Source organism: Anopheles gambiae, chromosome 2, assembly GCF_943734735.2.
Source record: "Anopheles gambiae chromosome 2, idAnoGambNW_F1_1, whole genome shotgun sequence".
Taxonomy (NCBI): domain Eukaryota; kingdom Metazoa; phylum Arthropoda; class Insecta; order Diptera; family Culicidae; genus Anopheles; species Anopheles gambiae.
In genome coordinates this window covers 54,498,600-54,515,248 of record NC_064601.1, presented here as the reverse complement: position 1 = coordinate 54,515,248, position 16,649 = coordinate 54,498,600, and the positions used below count along the sequence as shown (strand labels likewise).

The 16,649-nt window shown below is 42.8% G+C and overlaps 1 protein-coding gene across 2 annotated transcripts in view; it reads left to right on the top strand.

Annotated features, from left to right (window-relative positions):
• The window catches only part of LOC1274591 (uncharacterized), a 150,444-nt gene that overhangs the window by 113,329 nt on the left and 20,466 nt on the right, over positions 1 to 16,649 (top strand). The gene's annotated exons all lie outside the window — the stretch shown is intronic.

Sequence of the window (16,649 nt, the reverse complement as noted above, 5' to 3'; positions counted from 1 at the left end):
GACGACTCGCGATGACGATGAAGCTACTAAACTCTAGCGCCTCAATGGCGTGGATGGCGTTGGAGTTGCGTGGCCACGAATCAAACGCAAATACAAAGAAAACAAGTAGCAAAGGTTGACGAGAAAAGAAAAAAAAGAAAACATCAGTAGTACGTGCGCTCCGCCACAGTGGCAATCGGGTCGAAAAAGAGGCGAAGAAGTTGAACGATTAATAGTAAGAAAATCACCAATTAACCCACCAACATCCGTTTAGTGAAGATGGGTGGTCAATCGTGTCTGAATCATCCGAGGAATTCATCGAACGGGTTTTCGGAGGCCCTTTCTGTTTCTCCGGTTCGTGGCGATTGATTTCCCACATTGACCGACCAACCCCATCGACGCCACCGATGATAATGTTGTTGATGAGAAGACGACGCCGATAGTCGACGGCGGTTTGAAGGCGAGTGTGCCAACGTCTCTTTTCCGTTGTCGACCAGTGAAGCGATCGTTGTAGGGTAAATTTAGTCAATGCTCTCCTCGTGCATCTTTCACCCTCTTCATTGGAATGAATTCTCACTCTCTTCTTATTCTTCTCTTTAATCCCTACTACCTTCGAAAGAGTGGGGTGTAATCGGCAAACGAATCAATCACAAACGCCCTGCGTGTTCGCTTGCTACCACACCGAATAACACAGAACAGCTGGATGCACAAGTGCTCGGCTAACTGACAGTTTCATACATGAAGAACGGCCAAAAGTATATTGTTAGTAATAAATGCTATGAAGTTAGTGCCCTGAATATGTGCTACAAAGTGCCGTAAAACGATTCTATTTTTCATATTAAAACGGCAAGTTTTATATCACTCCTACAACAGGTCATAAGTTTACATTAACTGTCATCGTCATCATTATTTAAACATCCTCTGTTTTGTAATTCGTAGCACTGCCGTTGCAAATTGTAAGTCGTACTACTAACACACTCCATTAAAAATGATATCATCCCTAGATTATTCTAGAACATGGATTAGTTAGCACACAAAGAATCATACGCAGTTAATCGTAGACGTGGACGTAAATTTTATTACGCAAGGGGATCAATTATCAACTCATTCAATTTGTTACATGTTACCAAGCGATTAAGGCGACGTATTAGTATTTTAAATAATCTTCTTCTTCTTCTTCTTTTTGACACAACAACTATTGTCGGTCAAGGCCTGCCTGTACCCCTAATGGGATTTGGCTTTCATTGGCTTATTGATTACCCATAGCAGGATAGTCAGTCCTCTTACGTAGGGGTGCACGGTATATTTAGGGCTTGAACCCATGACGGACATATTGTAAAGTCGTGCGAGTTGAAGACTGTACCACGAGGCCGGCCCCATTTAATAATAGTTTGTAAATAGTAAGCTAGCGCAAGACTTGTTTAACATAAAACTCAATTTATCAAATCAACTATCTGTTTTACTCTGCAGCTTATAGCCTTTTATCGCTAAAGGTTTCTAATTACACGTAAATGAGACTCCTGTTTCTTGTGGTTTTTGTGATGAATAAAAAATACGTTGAACAAATTTGCTTTTTTGTGTCACCAGGATAATAATGAAGTCATTAAGTCAACTAATAGCATAATTGGCAAATACGAAATACGAAAGCAAATGCGTCAATTACGTATTCACATGGAATGATACAATCATTAAAACAATTCGATTGCAAAAAACTGATATCAGCTTCAGACATGTTTCAGACCGAAGAGCAGCTCTAATCTATTGTATTGATTAGACTGCAATTATTGTAGACAATTGACCAACATATCGGTTGCTTCAATTCGTTGCAACTTTTTGGCCTATCGAAATCATTCGTTGGCCTTGGTTCTCTACTATCTCTGTTGGATGGATGAATATTTCATTCAAATTACATCTCATGCTGAGTCATTCCCATTGGACAGATGCTATTTCAAGCCACTAAGAAGTATTCAACCGACAATCATCTTATTACTGCTTAGGTCATTAATGTATTGGTATTTGGACCGTTCTAGGATTTACGGGCGGGTAGTATAAGGGTGTTTAGGTATCTTCCAATTGTGTGCAACATGGCTTACTAATTGATGTTTTGTCTCCCGGTGATGATAGCGCTACTGGGAAAGCTAATTAACTTCAGTTTTGGACGATTTTTACTGCCCACAAGATTAACAGGGCTACGCTATGGCCATTCCAGGTGCTTAGGTAATGTTTTATTTACGTTGGATCAGTATGATGTCTTTTAGGTCAACGTCACGGTCGCGACTCGTAACGTCTTCATTACGGTGAAGATAATGGATTACATATCTGGTTCTACGGAATAGTTTTTTTTGCATAACTTTTTAAAAAAATACTTAATTGCTTACTTATGTAAGAAAACAGTTGAATCAAGTGTTACTTTAAAAAAAGATGTCCCTTAAATATGTCACTCTTAAAGAAGAAAGACGAAATACTTCGTTCTCTTCTTCCATCATTCTTCCATCAGGTCAGTGTGGCCTAGCATTTAAAACAACTTAATTAACATTATATCCGAGTGCCGAAGTAGCCGAGACCGTTTATCATATTTAGCTCAACCACATTGGCCGACTGCTTTAGCGCGCCGCCTTTTCTCCGACGCTAAACGGTAGTGAGTTAAAAGAGCGCCGGTGTAATGAAAACACACAGATGGCACCTTACAGAATCCTCATTTAGCATCCTTGATCCCTGGTCGCAATTTGGCAACGACCTGCAATGAGCAGCATCAGTCGGCGACGTGAAAGAAGCAAAAAAAAAACAAAATTAAGGCATTCTCGGACCTTTCGGCTTGCTGGAAATGATGCAATGCTGCTGGTGTGCAGTTTGACGGTACTTCATTTTGGTTTAATTAAGTTTCTTTTTTGTTCGAGTCCTTTTCACCTGCCCCGAAAGCGGCAGATTGTGCAGTTAATTTAATTCACTTCCACCCAGTAGTTCGCAGCGTGAAATTCTTTTTCTTTTTGTACGCCCTTTCCATGCAGATCTGTGCGGGAAACGGTGATACATCGTCAGAAACACATCCATCACCTTCTACCTTCCATCATCGTTGCTTGTTTTTTTTTTGTTTTCTCTGTCTACCCCTGTGCTGGAGGACCAGGTATTGTTCATTATCGTTTCATGCTATTTTAAATTTCATGAGCAGTGTTTGTTAATTCTTAAATACGTCAGTAAAACAATCTTTAACACTAGCTAAGCCGTACAGTGATTAGAATACGTACATACATACACAATACTTGTTGTTTCATGTCAAGTTCGCTAGTTTTACACGCAAATCACATCTACAAAAGCCAGAAAACATACGTTTAAAGAAGTGGTAATAGTTAAATTAAACCCCTTCGTACAGTCTACCTGCGAAAAGATGTACCACAACAACACCAAATGCCGAAAATTATACAGCAAATTCGAAATAAATTCTCTCTTTGATGCGGTCAGCATACCATCTGCCGTTCCTGGCGGTCATTTCGTACAAAACCCGCCAATTTTCTCCCTCTTTTGTTGGCCTTTGCGTTAGGTGCAAGAGCAAATACTACGAGTTTGGGGCTATAATTTGTGGTCACTTTATCAAGCCGCCGGTCGATCGAGCCTTAGAGATTCTTAAAGACGATCGTAGAAACACAGATGTGGCAATACGCAAACAGACACCAAAGACATAAATATATATAGCGTCTGAAAACGAGTAAAAGCCGAGAAGCGAAGACCATTAGAAAATACACCTGCCCTAACAGCACTTTTCAACTCTCTTTTAGATGGTGATTGTAGAAGTCTCGAGTTCCATGACATCTTGTTTCATTTTTCTCCCCATTTTTGTTCAATACGAAGTTCAACTGATTGAATCAAAATAATCACGAAATTCGATGCATCGTTTTTGTTCAAATACACTCCGGATGAATATATAACTTGCACGAGGAAACAAAAAAAAGAATTTTTTGCGTTGATGCTATTGACCGTTCAAGACGGTTTAGATTTATTAACCAAGAGAACAAGCCCACACGAAATCAAAGCGACGAAAGAATACATAACAAAAACGTTGAAGTGAACATGAACAACTTCAGATCAATGTCTCTGAATTCACGTTGCAGCCGTTTAAAGCCGCATTGGTAGTATGTGTACCATCTCATGTGCGTGCCCTGTTCATTGAGAGATGTACATGCGTTGAGAGTGTATGGTTCTTCGTATATATCGGCTTTATCCTCTCAACTGCAGCTGCTTTAAGTTAACGATCAAATTGCCATTAATGTGTTTAAACTCTTTAACATTCAATTAAACGTATGGTACACTGTCTGTGTGGTAAAACATATTTTGTTTCACTATTTTTTGGGTTTAATTTAATTTAATCGTAATCTTGTGTCTCTCAGACTCACAAAATTTCTGTTGAGTTACCTGTACCCTGTAGAACGCATTAACCAAAGGGTTTAAGCCCAAGCATACACAGCAAGCGCTAGAAATTGGATCATGGTGGATTCGAAGAGACGATTCGTACTTCTCTTGGTATGTTCTGCGCCCACGGTAAACGACGGTTTCTCGATGCTTTAGGCTCGCCGCCGCGTCTGCAGCGGATATGATCGTCTTCCCGACTATGCGTACTCTTTCCGAGCTCGGTTTTGTATGTGTGCATCCACATCATTTCCTACTCCCTATGCCGACCATTCAATGGTGGTTTGTGTATATACTCTGCCTCTGCTGCTGATGTATGTTGCCGCTGGATTGAGCGCATCCGTTTGGGAACAACAACATATACGATTTTTTGCCCATCTCCTCTGGGATGGGAAAATGCGCCCGGTTCTCAGAGCAGCATGATCAAGGGGAAAAGATCCCTTGCTTTCGCCTTCTTCCTACACATGCGTGATTGATTTCATCGTGAGCATGATTCGATCGCCGCTGGACGTTCAGGGACGTAAACTGTCGGAGCACGATTGCGTTATGTTTTTCTCTCACAAGAAAGGATAAAGTGGAATGAAAAGTCCACAAACAGGTGACAAACTCATCAATTGATGTGAAGACAAGGACATAGCTTACCAAGAAACAACAAGCTACGTTAATCTGTATGAAACGGATACAGATGCCAGAGCGACTGAATCGTTTCCGCGATGGACTATATATTTCGATTAAATTTAGTGCAGCAATTCAGTGATGGAGATGATCTGCTATGAAAATATGGATCTGTCGTATTCATTAATTAGGATAAAATAAAGTGGAACGAGTGTTACGCTGCAGCTGATAGAATTCGCAGAAACTTAAGAATTCGTTCGTTAAAAAATCTGTTCCGATAACATAATACACAACGTATCAACGAACTGAATCTCCCGTGAAGGATGATTAGGACTTTCGTTTGCACACAACGCTTCAAAATAACTACATATTACCATGGTTTCGAATTGAACTTCACTAATTATGTTTTTTTTTCGTTACAGGTAAGAAACGTGCAAGGACGGCTCCTTAGTCTCTTAGACTATCGTACAAACAATCGCCTTTGGCAATTCATCACAATCCCAGATGGTGGAGAAATGGTTTGCTTTTCTTTTATTGTCTATCTGAATACAGCTTTCATTGTATTATTATATAACTGATGGGTGAAAGTATCTTTTTTGTTTCCTACCACAAATTGCCTCAAAAAAGCGGCAAACTCAAAACAAAAGATATTACAGTTGACTTCTTGAAAACGGAAATTTTACTTTTAAATATTGTAATAGTATGTATAGAGAACGAATAATGGATCTATTCATTCATTACAACAACTTCATTCATTCTTTCGTTATTATAATTGTAAAAAAGCTGTCTTGAAAGCTTAAATATTGAAAGGTTTGTTGTGAACCATTTGATAATAAATGATCCAACGCCGTGAATCTCTTGTATAGATCTTTTCCACATAAAAACGATACTTTTAACGCCATTATCGTTTACTATGCCTTTTCCCGCTTGGCGGACCTATCATCTAAACCAAGTGAAAGGAGGGTCCTCGGTCACTCTTAGGTTCGCTTAATATTGTGACACAAAACGATAGTTTTGCTGATTTTGCCAACCACGACTCCGCCGGAATGAACGGTAACTATCAAACGGTTGCAGACGCCAGTGCGCTCGATCGACTGCTACGAGCAAGTCTTATCTTAATGTGCTGCACTTCTTTTCTCCGACTATTGCACAATCTTCTTCCACTACGAACGAAATGCAGTGAGGTGCTCTTGGTGATAGGTGAAGCCTGTACAGACGTACTGCAGAGCATAAGTATCATTATCTTTAATCCTCGGGAAGACATTTGCGCCGTGATTAAATTTCCCAGAGACGCCTGTAATGAAGTAAACAAAATTGAAATGTTGTGATCATACGAGAAATTGTAAAATTTACACATAATCATAATTTAAGGTTTTGTTTGTGGTTAGTTTGAAATTAAACCTAGAATTGTGTAACTTTCCAGCTTTGTTGTAAATGTTTTAAAGTGATATCGTGTACATCCATGTTTTAGTATTTTAAGGCCATTTGCTTTTTTTTTTACTTTTATGTGTGTCGCGTTCATTTTTGCCACGCTATATTTGTCCACCGTCTTGGTATATTGGCTCTGCTGTAACACGACATGCACACCAAAGTGCAACCGCTGCACTCATGCGAGCCCGGCGAATGCATAGCAAGGCGCTGCGCTTTATTGCAGCTTGAATATTATTATCATTATTTCTATTACTACTATTATTGTTATTATTATCATTATTATGATGTTCAATAAAAAAACGCGCTCGGTTGCTGCATACGTACATCTCGTCGGGGAAAGGCTGTGAATCGACTTAAGGCCGTCCTTGGATGTATAAAAGAGGAGAAGGGAAGGACAGTGGCAGTTGCTGACGCACAGAAAAAGCATCATCTCGAAGACATGGGCGTCGGTGAACATGCTTGGTGAACGCCGCAAAGTAAAAGAAAAAATGCCTGGCACGCTCATAAAAGATACAGGAAGCGTCCGGGGCCACCACCAACTGTATCGCTGATGCAGCCAATGCAGCAACATGCTCTTGGATATGCTGTTGCACAAACCCAACGGTGTTCTGCGGTTGCCAAAGACAGCAGCAGCTATCCTCATTACATGCATTTTCAATTTAGCCAATTTCACGCGCCACGGTCCGATGGGACTGATGTTTTATTTTACTTGTTGTTTTTTTTTGTTTTTTCCTTTCACCTGCACCTTGTGTATCCATGTGTGTGTGTTTCCGCCATCCAAACTGTGTACTGTGACGATCTGCTGTGTACGACACAGTGGTCGATGTAACGAGTTGCCATCGGTTATTGGCCTACCAAAACGATCGCGCTCCTGCGCCAATGGATGACAAATTTGTGCAAACGAGCCACTTGTCCATACCTTTTTCTGGCTTGGTTTGAGCAAAAACGACATGCTCAACCGGCAAAAAAAGCATACAAACTCCTCCGACTGGCTCGCAGAAGATTGTACCGATATGAGTCTTAAGGAGCAGGCACACTTTTGAGAGTAATCGGTTTTCACTTTCTCGTGTTTCACTTAGCTCCAGAAGAAGACCGACCATCTTGTGTATCTGAGTACAACGTGCCAATAACCACTTGCCGCGTGAAAACAGGAAATGACGTTTAAAAAAAAATACTCCCATGTATCGATCGATCAATTAGTTTTTGGTAACCTTTTTTTCAATTATTTACTTCAACACACTTATCTAGCGCTGTAGAAAATGCGAGCATAATACTAAAGATGCTTTAATATATTGAGTAAAATGTGCTTTAACCTTATTCACTATAAACTGTGCACATTATTTTACTAAATATGTCAAACGCAATGAACATGCGTATATCAAATGTTTAAAATCAAAGAAATGTTGTTTAAGATTGATTAAAACTTATTTCAAATTTAGATAGCAACCGCTGATATTGCAACTCTCATTATCATTATTCATTTAATCATTTAAAGACATCACTCTCATTATATTACTATGTAAAAAGTATGTTGCATTCTTGTATCTACTAAACGATGCTGTTTTGTTTTCTTATTAACTTTGCATTAGCTATCTTGTAGTGCAATATTTTTATAGTCTATTAGTGGCACAATCGGTGTAGCCTCACATAACATCATTGAATATTAAAGCAATCTCTTTGACGTGTTTACACTTTTTAACTAGCAGCAAGATTGCATAACCTGTCGATTTGGAGACAGCAAAAAAGCATGAGCCCCCAATGGCTCCAGCCTTTTTAACGACCCTCCGCACAAAACTTACACACACATACACTCACACATATATGCACTGTTCGATGATCCGTCTTCGTTATATTATCTCTTCGCTCGAAAATGTCACGTTGAAAGCGTCTAGGCGGTCGTGTGCTGCTGCTCCCCATATGCAACGTGGCGCGCCCCGCAGGGCAAACGCAGGTCGCGATCGCGTAATCAACTTCGCGCGACCAATGGTGGGAAACGCGCACTAGCGGCGGTCGACGATAAATCCCGAAAACCCCGAACAGCTGCTCCCTTCTCAACATCAACCTGATGGTGGCTGGTAAGCCAAAACACACTTTCACATTGCCCTGGCACAACCACCACAAGCCTGCCTCATGGGGCTCCCCACTTGGCGAACCTAGCTGCCAATGCGGATCAACACTGGCAGTGATTTCGTTCGAAAAGCAAGTTGCAAATGTTAAAGTAGCTAGTGAATGGGATAGGGCTACCCTCCAAGCGGGGTGCGCAGCTACAAAAGCTCATTGGAAAGAAGAAGAAAAACACAAACTTACATAAATGATTGCTGCCAGAGCTTTCTGTAAACACACATGTGTGCCACGACCTCGGGTTTGTACGGTTGCTAGTGACAACACCGGTTCGCGTTGTGCTTACCCTCGCCCCAACGCTTATGATGCATGGTTCCGAAAAGCGTCCAACCAACCACCTGTGTACGTGGGCATGTTTGTGGACGGATTTAGATGCTCTCCTGGCCGGCCGCTGTCGTTGGATAACACATGAAGGAAGCGGATGTTGTGACAGAGGCGCGAGCATCATCGATACTCCCCGAGGACAGCAATCGCCAATGTGTGCAAACTACATTCACATTGACAAAGCTAGCTTTTTGGTGTATCTCTCATGCTCCCTAGTTTATCCGTAGGTTGGTGTTGGTAAAGCCTCAGCTTTATCCAGTTTCGTAACGTTTTGCATATTTTTAGTGAAACGGAGATAACATGTTTATTATTTTTATAGTAAATTACAAGTATTCATTTCTAATTTCTATTATTGGGGCCCTTCACGATTCTAGTCAGCTTTTTGTATGGAGTTTGACAGTTGGAGGCTAAAATCATGTAAACACTCCATACAAAACTACACATAAAACTAGCCTGCAATTTTCAGTCTAGATTATTCTAGTCTCAAAGTTAGAATTAGATTCGAGTACTAGCCCGAAAAAATGGCAAAAATGGCGGTGTTGTTTACAATTATCCCAAGGTGCGTTAAAGAGATCAGATGATGGAATTTAGAATCAAAGTGTATGTAGTCCAGGTGGTATCATATCATGTTTTTTATAACCAAATTTGAATATCTCTTTTTGACAGAATGGGTGAAAACTTTTGTTCAAACAAGCTTTCTTGAGGCTTGACGAATACTCAAAACACTCTTAAAATCTTCATTCAGAACTGTTTCTGAAACGATAGAAATCAGCCTTCTAAATTCATACACCTTGGGATAAGCCCACCTGTATATTATACCCACTTAGGAAGCTGCTAGAAAACTGCTATACAATACAAACAGCTGACAGGCTGAAATTTCAGCCTACGAACTTAAAACGGTAAGGGCTCCATTATTAACCTGTGAGTTTGATGTCAGTTAGTAACTTACTTTTGCTAGGACGTGGTAGGAATGTTTCTTTTAGCAAAATATTCGTACCAAGTTTTGCAACAGTAACTAATCAATTTAAAGGGCGAAATAAAACTAAAACTCATACTTGTCCAGTGAAACATGCCCCTTTACGGCCACGTCCATTTTTAGTAATTACCACTCTTTATCGATCACCATTCGTCCGAAGTATGATGATATGATGCCTCCCCTCGACCGGGCATGAAGTATTAATCTCCATCAATCGATCGTAAACGACCCATCGCACCAGTGGCGGCTTCGTACCGCGGCCGAATGCAAATGAATTAGCTTAATCATGCTAAATTACTCTAACGTTCCCTCCGCCATTAGAACTCGCGAGATCCTACGCGGAGATGGTGGTTGCTTGAAAAAAAAAAACAGTCAACCGTGTGTGCGGGTTGATTAATGAAAACGGCTTAAGGTGGAGCTTTTTCGATCGCTGGTGGCGCTGATTTGCAATAAATCTTTCGATCGTGTGTGATTTTTTCTTCTCTTCTGTCTTTCCGTGTCGGTTTCACACCTTGCTGCTGTTTGCGTGCGTACGTTCCGGTGCGGGAAGTAAAGTCAAATTTATCGACGAGGTGTCAGATGTTGTTGGTTTAAATATCGCCACAGGATAACCAAGCAATGCAATCGAAGCAGCAAGAAAACGTTGTAGATATCCCGTATCTTTGACCCCGAGATGTTGTTATTAATATCTAACATTGCTACTCCTGCCACCTTCGCTTGGTTCAATATTTTGCTTGCACATAATGCTGGTAGGTGAGATTGGGGCGGCTATTTATTTTTGAGTCAATTTGTTTTGGCCAACTGGCGCGGGAAACAAACGCTAAACGCAGTTTATGTGTTTGCTTAAATACTGTTAGTCACGCAACGTGATTAGATTAAAGAAAAACATGATAACCTTAAGGCTGCTTCCAAGTTTGTTCGTCGTTTGCAAAGCCAATCGGAATGGGCGTAAATTCCCAAATGCCCGTAACCTAATCGCCACACGTCGCGCAGAGATCATACCACAGATCTGGCCAGACGGTCGGTGGTTAGTAAATTTGAAATTGACGATGTTGACGCTCGGCTCACTGCTTCATTCATCCTTAGTTCCGCCCGGTGTCTACCGGCAGACGCATTGCACCGTCGAAGTACCAACGCCAGAGCCCATCTTAATCCGACAGCCAATCGGAATCGATTTATTGCCGGATTAAGTAAATGAATATAAACGCACTCCGCGTGTCGTTTGGCCGCAGGACAACAGTGCAAAAACGCAAGAGTCGCCCGATCGAGAAACTCCAGAAACGGCACACCACTCCGACAAGCTCTCATATCAAGTAGTAGTTTGGACAGTGGTGGTGACCACGGTGGTCAGTGCCGTGGTGGTAGTTGTGTCGTGCGGCAAAGGGTTGAACAGCGGGCTGTGCGAAGAAGGTGAACCTGATTTAGATCAATCGAAACACTGTGCTGCGTTGCATGCTGTGCGCCCGATGCACAACCCCACAAAGGGGCAGGACGGATTGCACATCACATCACGCGAGCAACTCGTTCGTCTCGTCGAATACGCTGCACAATTATGTAATCGCTTGTCCACGAACTGGCTGTGGCCAGGTCTTTCTCGTTGTCGCGTTTTATGCGCGCCTCTCTTGCCCTCTTTATCTTTCTTCGAATCTCGAGCGCGGCTCGTTTGCTCGATGAGCGGGGTCATGCCGTGGGGAGGAGAGATGGTGGCAGCGGACACCATCCAATATGCTGCGGCGCCATAATTCTCCCCCAAATGGCAAACACGTTCGACAGGAACGAATAAATTATACTGCGTTGAAAATGAAAGGAAATCTGAAGGTGACAATTTGGAAATGGTTTAGCCTTAGAAAACGTTCCAATTTGTCTTTCGGGAACGGTGGAGTGTTGTAAAAGACGTATGGCAGAATCGCAGGAGAAGGCACCAGTAGGTCCAAGAAAGGGCTTGCTTTGGTATGGTTTGTTTTCGTTTTAATGAAAGCCGCTTGTGACAGCGAAGAAGAGAATGCTTTCAATTGGCGAAATCGATTTGAAATTACCCCCAAAGCGCAAAGCGTGTGTGTCGGATCGTTTTCTGTGCTAGATTGGGAAATCATTTGTCTTCAGAACCAATTTCCAGCAGGCTGATGATGTTTTGGCCAACAAAACAAATAGAGGACACAACAAGGAAGCAAAGTGATTTTTGCTAGACCATAGATTGGGCGATTCTAGGAGAAAGATATTGATAAAGATGGAGCGGCTGGGACGCAAAGCGGTCAGCATGCATCAATGTCGACATTTTCTTCTACACATTTGTTTTGTCCCGAGGTATCTCTGCTGCCGTTGGATGTGGTTGACCTTCAGATGTTGGAATCACACAACCTTTTCGACGCATGGTATAAATTTCAACTTCCTCTATCGTTTCCACCTTCTCAGCACACAGAGCAGGAGAAAACACAAAACACACGCGTTCTCAAATCGGTGGACATGATTTGAATGTAGCTTCAGCCCAGCCGGTGGCGGTGGCGACCGATCGATCGATCCTTCCTTCTGCTCTCACCGCGCTCTCGTGCCCGTGGACTGCGTGTGTAAAACTCCTTTTCCCATCTGAACGATTCGTTTGAATAATCGATGAACGTAAGCGGTAGACACAGCCTCGGCAGACGTCGTCTTCGTCCGGGAACACATCGTTTCGTTTGCGCTGGTGTGGTGGCATAGTGGTTGGTGGTAGTGGTGGGCAGATAACATATGTTTGACATTTGATACATATTATAATGCTGATCAACTTGGCCCATGTTTACGAGTGCCTTTACAAAGCATGTCGCCGTTTCGGTTGTCGTCGTTTGGCAAGGAATGGAACGAAGATGCCTCTTACCCAAACAGGCAACAGGATTAAATCAATTTATTTTCGTAAGATTTGATAGTAAATTTAAGGCTATCACTTGCAGCCGGAAGTGTCCAGTGTTATGCCAATTCAATAACACGAATAGGAGGGATCATTTGAATAATAGAAGAAAAAAACGTTTGCATGACACCATACAATTCATCTATAAAGCTGCTAATGTGGTAACATGCAAACAGCTGTTTGTTTTTGTGTGTCTCTCCCCTAGCCACTTGCAACGCTCAGCGATTGAAAGAAAACACTCTAATTTACATACGAGCCACCGCCCTTAGCAGTTACAAATGCGAATGGTTTCTATGTTCAAAGTGTTGGCCTAAAAAACGTGCCATTGACGCCGTTTTGCGCTGCATGTAGTGTGGTTTTTGTCGAGATTAGCCACAAAAAGCACATGAATCTAAAGCCTCAATTCAAACAAATACCGCGAAGCGCGGCAAATTATTCGCGAATCACGGTCGGTCCGAATTGCGGACGGAAGCAAAGTGCTAAATGAAACCTTCTTTTTTTCGCTGTCGCTTTCGCTTTCGCCGTTACACACATACACCCCCAGTCCGTCGCTTACAGTGTGTGTGTGTGTGCGCTGCATTCCTCCCACACAAGGTAGCAATGTCGAGCATAAATATGTTGACTTATCTCTGTTGCCTGGTGTTGAATTCATATTTTTTCCGCGACCATTCCGCAACCGCAGCACCGTGGCGTCCACTTCAGGTACGCCCGGGTGCGGTGGCTCCGTACCACGACTTATCCAAGCACAGGGATCAAAAGAACCCGGAAGCTGTAGCAAAAATGGGACGGTATGATGGGGGGTGTGGAAATACAAACGAGTGCTACAGAGTGGTACGAGCGACAAAGAAAAAAAAATCCACCCACATCCGACGACGAAAGATTTATGTGGCGCGTTTTCCGAGCGAAGGATGGCGAAGCACCGGACGGCAGTACGCGCTGGCTATAGCACGGCGGAGCATCAGAAGAAGCAGAAGCTGCGTTTGCTGAAATCCGGAGTAAATAATTGTTTATGGTTTTTCCCCTGCCAGCCATAACAGTTTTATTTTTTCCCTTTCGCTATTGCCGCTCTCTCACTCTCCCTGTCAATAGTATCGACGCGAATGAATGCTGCAAGGAAAAGTGCTGTTGTGAAGTAAAACCCCCAGCGCAAACGGGAGCATCAAACAGAATAACAACTTCAGAGTCAAAAGGAAATATTTTCACAGGCTCATTTTCCTTTGCTGGGCTGGGTTTTGTACGTGTAGGCTCAGGTTTGGCTTTAAGTTGCTGTTTAAATTTTTGGCTTGCGTAAACTTAACTTGCGTTTTACCTGCATTTTCTACCTGGTGACGCATATGTAGAAGGACCTTAAAGAGTTATGCTCTTAAAATCCTTGTTCAATAGCTCAAAGAAATTTGATGTTGCTGCCGTCTCAGTGGGCTTAGACTAAACTTTATTTTACAATGAGCTCTTATGAGCTTTTGATTGTGTTAAGAAATTGATAATAATCATTTCAAACACCTGCCGCTCAGCCAGCAGACCCGAAGTGATGTTCGCTATCGCTGTGGTGCCCTGCTACCCGCCACTACTCTGCCCGTTTGTAACGTTCTGTGCCATCGATGATCATCTCATTTGCATTCTTCAGCACCATCAGCGGCAGGAAGAGAAGATTGAGAGTATCGCTTTACAATGTACCATCCCTTTGTTAGCCCTTTGACACCATACTTTTGAACGAACGTGTTGGACGAGTGTGGTACACACATGCGCAAGTGCACACGAACGGGCACATCAAATCTGTGTGTCCCGTTGGTAGTGCTACCGTTGAGATATTAGAATGCAGATTTGCCATCATCAAAAGCACATCGGTGACATTGCCTGCTATCTCGAAAACGATGTTGTCGTTGAATGCTGGGACCTCTTTGGCGCTGCTGCTCTGCTACAGTATCATCCCCTGTTCGGTAGCTCTGAGGTTCGGGGTGTGGTGTGCTCGTCGTGGTCACCGTTAGCTGCTGCTGCGTCTGAACGAACGGTTTCTTTGCTTCGAGCGCTTCTGGCCTGCCGGCGACACATTATCATAAATAATCCTCATCAGCAGCAGTTGCACGTTTTTCCCACCGGACGTGAACCCCGTGAGGTGCGTGAGTGGCCACCCGACTGTTGCTGCACTTCTTCGGCACACACGTATCATCGGCGGGCTGCCATGCGCCGCAGCATGCAATCCGGTCCGGCGTTGTCGAAACGTCGCTGTTGTACCTTCTCGCTCGGAACAAATCTCAATTCTCCAGGAAAAAGGCCACTCAAGAGGGATGCTCTGCGTTGTGTTTGTGTTGCTTTTCTGAAGGTTGCAGGTTCCGTCCTTTTTGGACACAAACAAAACGTCCATTCCTATTCGGAGCATCCGACGGAGGAGTGTTCACGCCATGAGGGGATCGTACGTCCCCACGGAAAAATGGAAAGATTTGGAGATGCGAGAGAGATGTTCAACGCGTATGCCGATAGTCGTTTATGGTCCCTTTATGAAGCAACGGGCCAGTGAAGTCTGGCTGGTGTGCTATGGAACATACGGCACAAACCAATGGATGGGCTGGTCGTTGCTGTGTAGGGGTTTCAATGCTGGTCACCCAATTCATTTCTGGATTTTGGTTCGTGGATGTTAGAGTATGCATATCATCGTTAGCTCATCTTTGCTCCCAAATAGAAGAAACACACAAAATATGAACCACAGATTATCCTCGTTTTCTAGCACGAACGTGTTTATTTACGTGTTGCACTTGCTACAACGCCTCATAGTAGAGTCATCAACCTTCCTTGATACATCCCAATCCCCAAAAACCAACCATATCGTAAAAATGTCCTTACACTACACTTGTGGAGTCCACAGATGTTGGTTATTGTAAGGCAGTATAAACTTGAAACCCGAGTCCAATGGCTCCTGTACACTTTTTGCAACAGTAAACCATTGGAATTTGTCTGGAATGTAGGCATCGGGTGTGTCGAGAATGTTGAGATCGAAGAAAAAAGTGCACTCTACCAGAAACCAGAAAAATTCCCAGAGGACCAGGAGGGACATAAACTGGATTGGAGAGTTACTTGTAGACACGCTATCGGGCCAATTCATTAGAATTAATTGCCATAGTACTAGTTGACATGGACAAACGTGTGTGCATTTGGTAAGTGCAAATTATTCACCTCGTTACGTTCTTCTCTGGTAGTGGCAGAACAAAAACGACCCTCTGTCCTGTGCATTCCTTGCGAACTAGTAGGATGGTTTAAATGCATTCACGACTCTCCTTTTTCCTCCATGCATAGAAGTACTGCAAACTTATACATACAACGTCACCAGTTACGGTAACTGAAGTGGTTTCGAATAATAAACCTCCTACTCTCCCGAGAGCAATGTGCCTCAAGCAGCAAGTCTGGCAAGTTTTGATGCCTCTATGACAAACTTTGACCGTGTCAAGGTGTGTATATCGTTGAGTTGATTAGCGCACTGCCTCTGCTAAAGTATCGTGTCTTCTACGACAATGGCACGTCCTGTCGCAGGGAAAAGGCGTGGCGAAACGTCAATGTTACACAAACTATCTAAAGTTTACAGTGGTGCGACATTCATAACCTTCGTCGCAGTTTGTCTGCAGAGCCGTTATCTGAACCCACTAAACAGATTGATTTGAATTCTCTAAGCGCAGCAAGCAATAACACTGACACCAATGCAAGCTCAGTAACGGATTTGTTAACCAGAATAAAACTATGCTTGTTCTTGTTGACCCGTGCTCACCTTTAATGCTCATTCGCAAGAATAACAAAACAGCTACGGAATCCCTCTGTACACATTGTGAACATTGCACCAGGATCGTGTCCTTTTTCTATCCAGTTTTGAAGCACGGTAGTTGTCTGCTCGTGTCGAAATACCCTCCCAAATATTATGTGGCAGTGGGGTTGCAC